The following is a 16,292-nucleotide window of genomic DNA, read 5'->3' on the forward strand; positions in this document are numbered from 1 at the left end:
CATGTTTTGATTGTGAAATACTTTTGGTATATGGTATTGATGTGAGACCTTTTGGATTGTCTTAAGATGTGTTTGAAGTTGATTCATGTTAATTTTCAGCTTCTGTTTTAAATTTTTTCTCCATCTTTGACCCTAGGCTTTGACCTAGTGGTTTGCCTCTCATCTTTGAGCTTTGTTTTCAGGTTGAACATCCAAGCTAAATGGTTGTTGATGCTTCAACACTTGAGCATTTGATGCTTACTTTTGACCACTAACATTGTGTGTTTTGTAGGGTTGTTAACTCATTTGAGCTTGACTTGTGGCTTAGGCCTTTGCTTATTGGGTTTGACTGTTGATATTGATGTTGTTTGATTGTCTGAGTTGGGTACTGATTTGTTTGATGTTTCCACAAGTACATAAGTTGCTTAAGTTCACTTTGAACTTGCTTTTGCTTGGTTGCTTAACCAATTAGGTATAACCTCTCTTCTTCATGTAGTCTGGAAGACCTGGCCTGTTATGTGGTCAGGCACCTGTCTGAAGCCCTCCTTAAGAGGCAATGTCTTTGTGTGTTTAATTTTGTGCTAAGCAGGAAAAGTCCTTTGATAAGGCAATTGGCAGATAAAAGAGATGTGTAGTCCATCTCCTGCTAGTCAGTGTGTCACTCACCTTGCTCACACCACATGTGTTGATGCATAGTGAGTAAAAGCCCAAGATCTTATAGAGTCAAATCCTTGTGGAGCAGAGTTCCAAATTTCTGAACTCCCACACCTTCTATTATTCAATGCTCTCTCTGACCAGGGATAAGAGCAATGAGGCACACCCCTCATCTCCATTTCATCTGCTTCACCTTAACTCTCAATGTTAAGGTTAAGAGCACAACTTACCCCATTCCAGTTGACTGAAAAGTCTAACCTTGCTTGAGCCTAATTGCTTGTATATAGTGTGTGCTAATTGATTTGTCTGATTGCCTGATTCATCTGTGCATATCTGCTTATGTGTGCCTTTGTGCATTTATCATCATTAATTGTACATCATTGCATGACCATTGTTCATTGCTTTGTGACATTCTTGTTTTGTCTTTTGAGGAGTCAATTGTAAGTCCATTTATTGGCAGTTGTTTCCTATGACCATTGAGGAGTCAATTGTAAGTCCAGCTATTGGCAGTTGTTTCCTATGATCTGGTAGGAGTCGAGTATAAGACCATTTATTGGCAACTTGTTTTCTCTTTACTTTTGTTTTGTTTGTTGTGTGTGAGGAGTCAATTGTAAGCCCATTTATTGGCAGTTGTTTCCCATGATCATCCTTTGGAGATTGGTGTAAGTCCAGTTGATTGGCATCCGGTATCCATCTTTTGTTTTGGTTTAGTGAGATTAGTGTAAGTCCAGTTGATTGGCATCTGATATCCATGTTTTGCTTTTAGGAGACTAGTATAAGTCCATTGAGTGGCATCTGGTATCCATGTTTGTTTTAGGAGATTGGTATAAGTCCAGTAATTGGCATCCGGTATCCATCTTTGTTGGCTTTGCCTGATACTTTGTTTACCTGTTATTTGCATTGTTGCCTATTCCAAAGGAATCACTTGAATCATCTTCCATATGATCTCAAGAGGTGAACACCTAAGAAGTTTTACGTCCTCACCCTTCCATTTTTGTGTGTGTTTTCAAAACTCTTTTCACATGATAATTCAAAAACTTTGACATCTATTGTGCAAACATTTTGACATGTCTCAAATTAGAAACCTAGGCTTTAGGCCTTTGATTTTTTCAAACTTCATTTTCTTAATACTTCTTCTGAATTGAATTCTAATCATACTTTGACCACTTTTTTGTGTGAATAAATCCTAATTGGTTAATCCAACTCATTCAATTGTCTTGTGGCTTTGTCCATTCGTGATAAGTTTTTATACATTAGCCATAGGTTTGATTTATCCTAGTTGGTTGATGTTAATCTCACCTTTTGTCCTTAGTGATTGAATTGTAAGACTTCCTTGCTTATTATAGGGTTAACCCCTCACTAGCAAGTTGAAGCTTTTCTCACATGGTGGACTTGTTGTTTGTATAAGGTTGAGTTTTCTCCCGTGGATAACGAAAGACCTTAGGGCTTTTGTTTAAAATGAACCCACTCATATTTTGGAAATCTTTTAGCCGAACTACGGCGTTTTGATCCTTACCTTCCATGGAAAGGTACGTAGGCAACGGGTTCATCCGTTCAAACACAAAAACAATAAAAATTGTATATTCTTTTCTCATCCCTTCCATCATTGTTTGCACAATATATGTCATAAACAAATAAAATGTTTGTACAACAAGTGTGAAAAGAGGTTCCCTAGGAGTACCTAGGACGTTTTGGGTGCCTAACACCTTCCCATTGCGTAATTAACCCCTTACCCAGATCTCTGACCTTTTCATTAGTTTTCTATGTGTAAAACTTCTTAGGCTTTTGTTCGCTTTTTAACCATTCCTTTGGATAAATAAAAGTGTTGTGCGGTAGCACTCCTCGCACCCCCACAGGGCCGCCCCTGGTGAAGGGTATTTGGTGACGTAGGCTCGGCCAGTGGTTGACCGAGTTGATGAAGGGTGTTTTTTTTAAATACAATATTATAATTTAATTACATTATTAGGATTATTATTAAATAGTTTTCTAATTATTTTTATATTTAAATAATAAAAATTAATTTTTTTAAATAATAATATTTTTGTAAATTAAAAAATTGTTTTAATAATAAAACTATAAATATTATAATGAGGCATATAATTAATTGTAATAAGTAATAATTATTTTATTGATATACATGGAATAAATACATTTTATTTATAGTGACCGCCTGTTCCACATCTTGTGCCAACTTTTTTGCGTTTTCCCTTGCCTAAGTCTTCTTGTCTTTGTCTTGGAGGAGACGGAGATGAGTCGGAAGACAGATCTTGATGTTGATCTTGTTGTTAACTTTGATGTTGGTGTGATGTGTTTGGAGGCATACCCATATTGTCGAGTTCTTGAATGGAAAAAGTAGGCATATTCAGTAGATGCTCATAGGTGAGGTCAAAGTCGGGTAGTGAATGTGTTGGTTGTGTGAAGGTCCTGGGTTGGGTGTGTTGGATAGGAGGATAGTAGACATCATCAGGGTTGTATGTAGAAGTGGGTTGTGCGAATGTGGTGTTAAATGTTTGGGGTTGAGAATCGATGTTTGAGTTCTCAAATTTGGGTTGACGAATTGGAGTGTATTGTATGGGTGGGCGTAGGTTAGTTTGTTGTTGATATTGTTGGTTGTAAAAGTAGTTTGCTTGAGGGAATGAAGCGTGTGGATTTTAGTGTTGGGTTGAGGTGGAATAGAATGTGTGTTGTTGGGTGGTCTGAGTGTGTTGGTAAGTTTGTTGAGCGGATGAAGATGGTTGGGCCCCAAATTGGGATGTGTATGTGGGGGGAATGTCTTGATGTAAGGATGATGTTGTTTGTTGGGTTGAAGAAGAGACACGTTTACGGGGATCAGTAAAAAATTGTGTCGGAGCAACGTGCGTAAAAGGAATTGACAAAAACCAATTCATGTATTCTCTACCCGACTTAGACTCACAAAGTACCGAGATACCTTGTAACACCAAATGCCTTCTCCTTTTCCATTCTTTGAGCTCTTCTTTGTTTAGATCTTGCCAATCTTTATCCCAAGCTTGGACCATAGTCATATTATGGTGTTCACTTAGACATCTTGGCTGAGACGGGATGTGTTGTTCGAATCCAAATTGGAGTTTGACCCGATCCGTCTGATGCATCTCAACGATAAAGAAACATATTATATATGTCATTGCACTCCAGACTCGGCTGTCACTATAATCAGGTACTGGATATTGTATGTATGACCTCCATATAAACTGTTATAAGTAATATAATTATTATAATGTAAAAAAGAAATTTAGATAAGTTGAATATTATAATTAACCATACTTACATCATTTTCTTCCATGTGCTCAATTGTAACACGGTACCCACGTAGATGATGACGATGATTATTTCCGTAATGCATACCTCGTTTGCACCATCTTGCATTGAAAAAAAAAATATTAACGCGATGTATAATTTATTTTGAGACATTATTTATCGCCATCCATTAATTAATGGAGACGATAATTCCGTCTTTTACGTAATGACACCTATTGAGAATGACGAAGATGTCAAGTCAATGTTTCAATGTCATATAACATTTTCTCAATTACCCACCATTGAGAAAAATGTTCGTCTACTTGAAAATCTTGAAAGATATCCAACGCAATCCATACAGTCACACCAGTACGGGATGAGTCAAACCAGTGACGAAGAACCGACTCAAAATAATGAACCATTCATTTTGAATGAAGAGGTTGGCGATAATAGTGAGGATGATCAAGAAGAGGTCCGATTTGAAGTTCTATTTGGTGCTAGCGATGATGATGGAAATGAAGATATCATTGACACACCGACCGTAGCACTAAGAGCTCAACCGATTAGTTTGTACAACCCACATGTTCACATGCAAAATATAAGTTTGGATGATGCTGAACCAATCTTTGTTTTTGGAAGTTTCACACCAATTCACAATGCTGACGAAATGGAGGATGGCATCGAGTTTGAAAATAAGGAAGCGTGTGTTATTGAGTTGCAACAATGGCATATAAAACATAGTCTAGATTATTCTGTGACTAAATCTGACAATGTACGTTATGTCATCAAATGTAAAAATTCAGCATGCAATTTCAAATGCAGGGTTTCTTTCCGTAAGGGCAACTCAAAGTGGAGAGTTGGTAAGTCTGGTGGGCCTCATACATGCACAACCACTTCTATGTCACAAGACCATAGAAAAATCAATTCAGAAATGATTAGTAAGAGCATAACGGAGCTTGTAAATCGCGACGCTTCGTTTAAGGTGAAGGTGATCATCGCTCATGTTGCTGAAAAATACAGGTATATAATATCCTACAAAAAGGCATGGATTGCAAAGTGTAAGGCAATTGAGTCGCTGTATGGAAATTGGGAGACATCTTACAACGATCTGCCACAGTGGATACTGGTAATGAAAACATATCTTCCAGGTACTATTATAGAATTGCAATTCTTACCTGTGATTTCAAATGATGGATCACACTTGGGTGACCAAAGGATCTTCCATCGTCTTTTTTTTGGCATTTCGACCATGTATACGTGGTTTCGCGTATTGTAAACCTATTGTGCAGATTGATGGAACATGGTTGTATGACAAGTATAGAGGGACCCTGTTGATGGTTGTGGCACAGGATGGGAACAGGAACATTTTTCCAATAGCATTCGCATTGGTTGAAGGTGAGACAAAGGATGCTTGGAGTTTCTTTCTGAAGAATTTGAGAATACACGTTACTCCACAAGCAAATTTGTGTCTAATATCAGACATGCATGAATCAATAAATAGTTCATATATGTAGGTGTTTAATTGGCTGCTTTGTATGGTAAAACACTAGCTGGATTCTAATGTCTTGACTGATGTCATGACATGGTGTGAAGGTATGACTGCATTGTAGGTTAGAATATCTAACTGTACTCTGATGTCTTGACTGATGTCATGACACACTTGAGTAGCTTACTGCAGGATTAGCTAATACAGGATTTGTTGAATGTCAAATTGGAGGTGGTGACAATCATCCCTGTCAGCAAATACTGAGGAACAGAACAGTTGGTGCTCTGTTAGAACTCAGTGTTTAATTCCAGTATGGTCATCAAGGAAATACCAGACCTGGCATAAAGCCTACTGTCTGAATGTCAAACTGGATGTTATGACATTCATCATTGACAGGATATACTGAACAATAAACAGAGTGGAGTTCTGCTACACTTCAGTATGTTTCTTAGTCTGTTCTTCAAGAATAAAACAGAACTGACTTAAGGCTAAATGTGTAAATGTTAAATTGGATGCTTTGACATTTATTATTGTAAGTTGTTACTGTAGAATGGACAGTTTGGTCCTGTACAGTTCAGCAACTATTGTACAGTCTGTTTTCAGGAAAAACAGACCTAGCATATGGTCCTTGATGTCAAGCTGAATGTTGTGACATTCATTCCTGACAGCATATGCTATATTGTAGGTTGTTTAGTTTTCTGTTTCAGCTTTTTCTCAGGCTATTTTTCAGGGATTCAACAGCTGAGAGAAAATCCAGGAAATCAACAACCAAGTTACATTTAATGAACCTAACAAATAGCCTATTTGTTAGTAACTAGATATGGAATTAGGGGAACTCGCGTGACCTTAAATTCAGGAGAATACAAGTGCAAAGGCCCAAGTACTGCAATATAAAAGGAAGGCGTTCCTTCATTCAGAACTGGGGATTTTTAAGGCGTGAAGATTTAGTGTGTCCATCATACTTCACTGCTATATTTTTGTGAGTCTTGTATTAGACATATCTTGTAAGCCAAGTTATTATCTCGTTGATGATTGCTTAGGTATAGGGTGTTCATTGAGTTGTAAGTGTTGTGTGACTCTAAGCTTTTAAGCGTGAGTGCTGTGTATCTTGATTAAAGCTGTGAAGCACAATCAAGAGTTGTTTGAAGTGTGACTTCAACATTGTCTTTAATATTGATTAAAGGTAGTAAACGGATAAATCCGACTCATAAATAGGACTCTGAATCACAGATCAAAAAGTCACCATCTGAATATGCATCTGAAAGAATCACCCTCCCCTCACAGGTAAATTCTAAACAGGTCATCCTAAGGCGGATAATAGTCTCGACAATCGGGCGGAGATACTCAATGGGTTTGCCCTTTCGGGTGTGCCATTGTAACTCTCCTGAGATCGTCTAAACCAAAAATCCGGGAAATGATCGGTCACCAGAGTCAATAGCTCAGAAGAAGTAACTAAGCCAAAGTGAAATATTCCACAATGGAAAGCACTATCGACTGAACCTCGTCCGGCTTGTGGTATGTCACGTTGCAACATTATACTAAAATAGCAAATGAGGAACGTGAGACCACACTAATCCTAGGTGTATACTCGGGCCTGGGTTTTAGCCCCACTCAGAACACCCACCCCAAACAGAGGAAACACCTGCACGGAGGACAGCAACATGATAGTATGATGCATGCAAGTATTTAATGCAAATATAGATACACACTGGTTAGAATAATAAATGCAATAAATAACACACAACAAGCAACCTAAACTAATCCTAGAACGCTAGGAAGGACTCGCTTAGGGAAGATGGACCAGCACAGGTCTACATCTTATTGTCCCCAGCAGAGTCGCCAGCTGTCGCATCCTGCGAAAAAACAACCGGCGAAGCTCAAATAAAAATACAATACAGAGCCGCCACTAAACGTTATTTATCCCAAGATAGGGAAAGGAAACGCTCAGAGAAACCTGGAAAGACATGGTCTCGCGACCAAAGAGACAGGGTAAGGGAGTCGGTTACGCAAGGGGAAGGTATTAGCACCCCTCACGTCCGTCGTACTCGACGGGATCCACGTTCTAAGAAAAGAAAAGGTTGCTAAACATCACACACACACACAGGGAACGCAGGTGGGGGTTAAGAGGAACGAGCTCGATAAGGTATCGCACCTTATGCCTACATATCTTGTCTGGAACAAGAATCAGAGCCTCTGTAGTTCGGCTTACGCACGCCAAACAACACAAAACATACAAACAAGCAAGGGTGGCAAACATGGAGCCCGACGACCACTGGATGGAATTACGTCGGCATCCGAACCAAAACACACTCAAAAGGGCAAACGTGGAGCCCGACAGCCAATTATTGGACTTACGTCGGCATCCGAACCAAACACAATCAGATAACATGTAAACACACGCAAAAAAAGAAAAAGGTTGCCCGGAGTGGTCTCGCACGACCACCTGCCTACATACCTCGTCTGGAACGAGGATCAGGGCGATGTAGTTCCCGTGAAAGGGACTGAATTGCTAACCAGAAACCGGGGAAAGACACACTACTAGGGAGCTGGACTCGAGCCTAGTGTTGTCATGCATCGTTACCCTAAGTTCAGTTTCTATCCTACTTGCATAAGCAAGCCTATCCTAACCAGGAAAGAAGCAAGCACACAAGCAAACAACATACAAGCATACATCAAATGAGAACAAGCATCTTAAACAGGCATGTCAATCAGATATCCACAGAGCACCCACTATAGCCAAACAAGAGGCTCACACAATAGGTTTGACTGCCGAAGCGAGTCGTCTGTACGGGCTGGGTTTGCTCTTAACCTTGCCATTACGAGGCTAAGGTGAAGCAGATGAAAGGATGAAGTGAGGATCAGACCTCACAGCTCTTATCCCTAACCAGGGAGAGCTTCTGACAAATGAGCATGGGTCCAGAATGGGGGAACCCTTCTATACTCAGAGACTCTGACACAATGTGCACTGCACAGGATCTTGGGCTTGGATCTCAATGCTACAACCATGTAATGGGAGCAAGGAGAAGACTCAACTGAATAATGGGGGACAGATTGCTTATCCCTACCTTCCACCAATTGCCTTGATTAAGGACTTTACCTGCTTAGGCACAAAATTAAACAATCACAATCATCGCCTCTTAAGGAGGACTTCAGACATTTATTTGCCCGGCCCGGTAACAGCCGGGTCTCCAGACTACATGAAGTCAAGAGGACCTACCTCAATGCAAGTTGCTTAAGCAAAGCAAAGCAAAAGTTCACAAGGAACTAAGCAACTAAAAGTACCTGGAAACAATCAAACACAGTTAGTACTCAGACAGACAAAACTAAACAGCAAGTATCAACCAATTAATCTATACAGATCAATGCTCAACAAAGCAAGCTCAAAGCTCAATCCCAAACTTCACAACCTACAAAACAATGTTATGTTAGTGTACAAACATCAAACAACATCAATTGCATTGACTTGGATCATTCTCCATACACATTATGCTTTTGATCCTGAAAAATCAAGCAAATATTAGCAACTAGACCACTAGGCTAAGCCTAGGGTCCAAAGGCAAGAAAAATTCCTAAACAGCAAGGTATCTCTAACCAAAGTCAAATTAAAGTCAAACAAGAGCCAACACAATTAGTCTCATGTCCATATCATTCATCATGCTCATGTTATGCACAAAATAAGGCAAACTAGTTCAAATGAAGCATCAATCATGCAAACAGAACTATTGCATTCAAATCCACACCAAAACAACTTCAAAAATTCTCAAATAAATTACACCTAAACAGGACCTAATCCAGGTATGGCACACCAAATTTCAGCTGAATCGGGCAAATGGAACCATGTCAATAAAAATCAACAAAAACAGACACAATTATAGGCTCCAAATCACAACATCAACACATACATCCACTTCAAAAATTCATAACTCAATGAAAACAAAAAAGAAATGGATGAGACCAAAACAGGGATGTCACACAATGTGTCTATTACAAGCATGCCAAATTTCATGATTATCCAATACCATATGAGCATTTCACATCAAAATTACAAACATGTACCACATGGACTTGCATATTTGGCTAACAGAAATGAAAAATCACAATCAATTTGAAAATGCATTGTAAAATTCCACAAAAATTCATACAACATCTCAACATGTTAATCAATCATCATGCAAAATTTCATGTCATTCCAACAAGTATAGACCAATCAGAAAAATCCAGCAAATTGACATAATGAGGTGTGACACAAATTGTCACACCTAAGTTCCAAAATTCATAACTCAATGATCAGGTATCAAAAACTCATGAAATTTACATGGAAATGAGCATCAATCAGTCAAGAATCATCACAAAAATTTTCAAGAATTTATTTAACACTATGAGTATTTCATGAACCAAATGGTGCAAGGTATCAAAAATGGACATGTGTGAAGGAACCCTAGGTCAAATGATAATTTTACCAAGCACAACTTTGACCAATAGGTCAAAAAAATTCTACACTCAACAACAAAGTCAACACAACAATTTCCATATTTTTCTGAATTTTCTACAAATTTTTATGAATTTTTAAACATGATATGAATTTTTAACAATTAATCAAATTAAAAAGAAAATACAATGGCAGTTTTGTAAATAAAAGGCGCGGGGGAGGGAAACACGATTTTCAAATATTCAAACAGAAAAATGGATCAAACCAAGCTTCTTCATCGTTTTCACTCAAATATTTTCCAGAAAATCCAGAATTCGAAGAACAACAAATCATCATGGAAATTGGCAAATGGATATCCGTTCTAACCGTCTAAGCAAGCACAATCCAAATATCATCTTGATTTTGCCTAAAAGTTCCTAAAACATGCGAATCGATCGATCTAGGGTTTTGGATCGAAACTTCAAACTTAGATTTCTCCTCCTATGGTTCATCATTCACAAATCTAAGAGTATCACTATAATCTACACAGCCTGAACTTCCAAACGCATATGAACTTGAAGCAAATCATGAGATTCGAATTTTACTCAAACCTGGAAATGGCAGTGCTTGTTCGTGCTGTTCTTCACGTGTATGGCCTCAAACAGATGCACTATAGCCTTCTAGAAAATGAATGATGAGCTTGAGATCAATTGCCATGGCTTCTATTGCTCCAAATTCGCATCCACCATTGATGGAGTGATATTGAACAGTCGCGAATCAAGGCTCCACTCCTTCCAAACTTCCAAAACAGTTGGAGATGATGATGAATGAAGTTCAGATCGAAAAGAATTTTCAATATTGATCAAGAATTGATGATGAATTTTGGAAATGAAGCTTTGGTGTTCTTGATGAAAATGAGAGAATTGGAATGGTTTCAGATCCAATCTTGGGATGAATGAATTTCTCTTATGATTATTAGATGATTAGGCTTATATATGTGACCTTAATCCATGATTAATCAAGCCATTAACAAAAATGCAATTGTTAAGTGAAATGGTTAACTTTCAAAGTGAGGGCAAAATGGGAATTTCCATAGGACAGCTCATGCCACCTCAATGACAGCTCACACACCTTCCAAATGCCATGTGTGAGCTGTTGCAATTTGTCTCACCCTCATTGGTTGTGTAATGCTCAATTTCACCTTGTATTTGCATTTGTCCAATTTTTCAACTTCCATTTTTCAAGCCAATTCTCAAATTATGAAGCCTAGCCATGAAATGATGATTCCAACAAATTTTAAATACCATTTGGAAAGTGTTGCAAAAAGTCCTATCTCAAAATTCCAATTATTTCACAAGTTGGACCATTTTGCCCCTAGTCCAATTTAACTGTCCAGTTGAAAAGTGACTTTTTGCCTTGGCCATTTTTGGGAAAATCCAATTATGCACCATGAAAGTACATGTCAAATGGAGTTTGTGCATATAAAGAACTTGCAATTTGGACAAACCATGTGGAAGTTATGGCCTCCTGATTATGGGTCATTTTTGAATTTCACTGAGCCCTAACTTTCCAACCATACATGGGATTTTCAAGTTCTTGGACTTTTTGGAAAGGTGAGAACAAGATCTACAACTTTCATGTTGAACAATTTTTCATTTGAAGCTTTTTTGGACACGTGGTCTTGAGGTCAAAAACTTTCCATTTTTGGAAACTTCAATTACAGATCACTTTCTATTTTTGGCAGTTTTTGTCCTGACTTGATTTTCTTCATTCTTAAGCTTTGCAATGTCATTTAACACTTGTTCCAACATAAATGAAGTGTGTCCAACTCATTTCCACCTCCAAATCCATCAGATCATGTACAGTTGACCACAGTTGACTTTTTCATCTGATAGATGAATCTGGCAATGCATAGATCAATCTGAGCTCCAATCTTCAACTGAAATGGCTCAAGGGTGAAACCCTAGCCTCAATAAGCACAAAATAATCATAGAATGAACCCCATAACCATCATAAACCCCATCTCCTGATTATGCCCTGATTGGCCCAATGCAACTGATTAGGGTTGACCAGTGGTCAAAACCCTAATCTCAAGGAATCCTGCTTCAACACTTGATGAAATCCAACCCTGATGATGATGATGTATCACTTCAATCAAGATGAAGACCAATATCCTTGGAGAATCACAAAACCCTAATTCACAGCCCAATCCTCAGATGGCCAATGATCAGTCAATAAACCCTAGGCTTGCACTCTGACTTCCTCATCTTCTGATCAAGACTTGGGAGAATGATTTGCACAATGTAACCACATGATATGCAATATGCAATGCCTAATGACCTAAAATGATATGCAATATGTTAAAGCTAGTCCCAAGAGAAGAGGGCAAATTTTGAGGTGTTACAGCTGCCCCTATTCAATCCACTGTGAACCTGTCGATACGAACAGCCTCGGCTTTCGGATGATCAGGATGAAGAGTGATTGAATACCAAGAACAGACGAACAATTTGCACTCTGATGGGATAATAATTAACAACGCCTGTCAGCATCGGCGAAGAAACACACTTGAAAAAACGTCGACCTGGATACCAAAATAAATGGTAACACAGGGATAACCATGGTCTGATCACCACAAATCCACGCGGGATTATCAACTCTTCTTTTTATGCTTTTCTTGAACCCCAAATTTTCTCTTCTTTTTTCATTTTCTTGGTCTGAACCCCTCTTCGGTCTGGATACCACTTCGGTCTGGATACCGGGAAACTGGCCGGATTGCCGCAAGCTGCATCGATCTAATCATCGTGAGCTTCTTCGATCTGGAAATCGGGACTGGCCGGAGTGCCACAAGTTCTTCGTCCTGACTGTTGAGAACCTCTTCGATCTGGAAATCGGAAACTTCTTCGATCTGGAAATCGGAAACTTCTTCGATCTGGAAATCGGAAACTTCTTCGATCTGGAAATCGGAAACTTCTTCGATCTGGAAATCGGAAACTGGCCGGAGTGCCACAAGTTCTTCGTCCTGACTGTTGAGAACTTCTTCGATCTGGGAATCGGAAACTTCTTCGATCTGGAAATCGGAAACTTCTTCGATCTGGAAATCGGAAACTGCTTCGATCTGGAAATCGGAAACTTCTTCGATCTGGAAATCGGAAACTGCTTCGATCTGGAAATCGGAAACTTCTTCGATCTGGAAATCGGAAACTGCTTCGATCTGGAAATCGGAAACTTCTTCGATCTGGAAATCGGAAACTGCTTCGATCTGGAAATCGGAAACTGCTTCGATCTGGAAATCGGAAACTGGCCGGAATGCCACAAGTTCTTCGTCCTGACTGTTGAGAACTTCTTCGATCTGGGAATCGGAAACTTCTTCGATCTGGAAATCGGAAACTTCTTCGATCTGGAAATCGGAAACTGGCCGGAATGCCACAACGACCCATGCTGAGGATGACAAGCCCTGAGCCGACTGCTCTCTATTCAACCCTGGCAGACAAACACTTCGCGTTTAGCTGGGGATTACCTTCTTTCTTGTTTTTCTTTTTGGACCCCGAAACTTTCTTGATTAACATTCCCATCTCTGCTCGACAGAAACTTACCCTCCAGTATCGTACTACTGGGGAATATCCTTGATTAAAACCATGATGCTAGACTCCTCGGAGTAACACCTTCACTGTCTGATAAAACCAATCCTCAAGCGGTAACCACGGCTTGAATCGCGCTGATCGCGTAACGTCTTCTGATTTTATTTCCATCTCTGTCCGACGGAAACATTTCCTCCAATATCGCACTACTGGGGAACATTGCTGATCTGACGTCATGATGCTAAACTCCACGGAGTAACATCTTCGCTTTCTGGCACAACCACCTCTCAAACGGTAACCACGGCTTGAGACTAGCTCTATGCTTGCAACAATGATGCATGATCTTTTTCTGCGTAATGCTCCATAATTATGGAAATGTTACGCGATTTATTATTTTTTCTATGCAATATGCTATGCTTATTTACATGATGAATGCATAAAAAATATCCCCCTCAAGGGACTCTTCTGGGGAATACGAGGCACTCTGCTAAGGAACTCGTCATTACTCCGATCTCCACCCTGCTGGGGAATAACACTGCTGCTGGGAAAAGGTAACCCTTGCTGGGGAAGAACCTCCCTTGCACCCAATCCGCTCGGGAAACTGCTGGGGATAAGCACCACCAACGCTCTGTGGGGATACAACAGTCTTCTACTTGCTGAGGTATCAATCCTGACTCCGCTTCGGGAAAACCCTCACAGATACCTGCTGACTTCACTGGGGAAATGCTCACAGATACTCCGCTGGGGAAATAGCAATCTATCACCTGCTGGGGACAACCATCCTGACCATGCTAGGGAAACGAATGCTACTCCGCTGGGGATAACCCACGCAATCCATAGGTAGAATCAGCTCAGCTGGGGACGCTGATATCTGTCCGCTACGGGACTTTGTTCAATCCACTGGTAGGATGAACACTGTTGGAGATATATTTCTTTAAAAAAGACCCGCTCCACTCGGGGACTTGCTGGAGATATATTTCTTTGAAACCCGCTCCACTCGGGGAATAGCAACCTTCAAACCTGGCTGCTGAGGAAACACCGTTTTAAACCTGCCGGGGATAACCATCATGACTCGGCTGGAGAAGTTTACAGACCTTGAGTCTGCTGTGGAGCTAGTCCTATAACTCTGCTTGGGGACCTCGCTGGGACATGAGAAAAGTTGGTTCAGAACACCCGTCGACTCGTCGAACCATGGTATCCATCTCCAATACTCGCATCGACTTTCCACTTTTGAGAATTCCCAGACTTGTCTGGACCTTTTCTGCTCCATCATCTTGTATTCCCAATCGCTCCGCGCTCGACGAAAACGTACTCCTGGGATTATACAGAAATTCGATTTTCCGACTTTGAAGAGTCTTCTTGGTTAATTTCAAAGGTCGTCGGACGTCTCTCGTCGTCTCTTCGTCACCCTTCTTCGTGCACTCGTCCCTGATCGAACTCTGCGGGGAATTACAAACTTTCAAACCTTCCGATTTTGAAGAGTCTTCTTGATTATCATCAAGGATCGTCGTACGCTGCAACGTCTTCGTCATTTTCGTTCCCGAGCGAACTCTCTGGGGATTTGTTACAAAGCTTCCACATCACAACCTGCAAGTGAGTGAAGAATATCTAACAGTACCTGCAAAACAGATCGTCAGATAAAACCGTGCCCCAGGCGTGTCAAGGTTTCAACACTTGGGTCACTCAACCTTCCAAATAAGATTTCAAGCTTTCAATCTTATAAACATGCATTGGAAGGAACCTGTATGTCTTAAAATGCAAGATTCTTTATCAAAAATATCTGGATGTTTTTGCAATCAAAGCGGTAATGAAAACAAAAACAAAATTATTTGACTGAATATGCATTTTATTGATTGGAAAAGTGTGGCTCAAATGAGCAATACAAGAGGAAGCAATTCCTGAAAAGAGGTAACTGCACAAAAGGAAAAATCTATCCTAATGGCAATGTGAAACCGCGATCTCATCGAGTTCCAACTCGGTTACACCCCATATGTCCTCAGACTCTCCGTGCTTTTCTGCCTTCTGAACAAGACGTTTCTGATTGATCCCTACCGGGTATTATCCATGATGCTTTAACCAAAGCGCAAACGATCATGCTGGACGCAGTTGTTCGTTTCAATCCCTCTTTTGCCTGGACCGCCCTTTCGGGTTTTCAGTCCACCGGGATACCCTTTTTTGCCCAAGTCGCCTTTGTGGGTTTTCGACTTGCCAGGTGTACAGTTTTCACTTTATCCCTAACTTTTGCCCGAACCTTTCTTTCTGTTTTTGGTTCGCCGGGATGCCCATTTTTGCCTGGACTATTTTATTCTTCTCGTCCAGCGGGTCTCTTATACGAAGTATTTTTTAACTGCGTCCGCATTCACAGGGGATGGAAAATCCTCACCATCCATGGTCGTTAACAACAAGGCTCCACCAGAGAAAACCTTCTTGACCATGCTGGGGATTCATGACTGAGTGTCCGTTTGCCCTTTTCAGCACCATATCACCTACGTGATACACCCGAGGTCGTACTTTCTGTCAAAAGCACGCTTCATCCTTTGCTGGTATAATTGCCCATGACAGATGGCAGCTAGCCTCTTTTCCTCTATCAGGCTCAACTCTTCGTACCGGGCCCTTACCCATTCAGCCTCTTGCAATTTCGCGTCCCTCAGGACTCTCAAAGAGGGAATCTGAACTTCAACAGGTAACACGGCTTCCCTTCCATATACCAATGAGAAAGGCTTTGCCCCAGTAGATGTATGCACCGACGATCAATACCCAGTATACAAGCTTCGTACTCAGTCACCACTGTGGGCGCGTCCTAATGTTATCCAGGCAACAAAAGCTTATTCACCTTAACCTCCCCATCAGACATCAGAATCCGTTCGGATTCAGGGTCAGGCCCCTCCTCCGGGATCGGTCACTCTCAATCTTTCGATTAGAGTACCTCGAG

The sequence above is a fragment of the Lathyrus oleraceus genome, chromosome 7, assembly GCF_024323335.1.
Source record: "Lathyrus oleraceus cultivar Zhongwan6 chromosome 7, CAAS_Psat_ZW6_1.0, whole genome shotgun sequence".
Taxonomy (NCBI): Eukaryota; Viridiplantae; Streptophyta; class Magnoliopsida; order Fabales; family Fabaceae; genus Lathyrus; species Lathyrus oleraceus.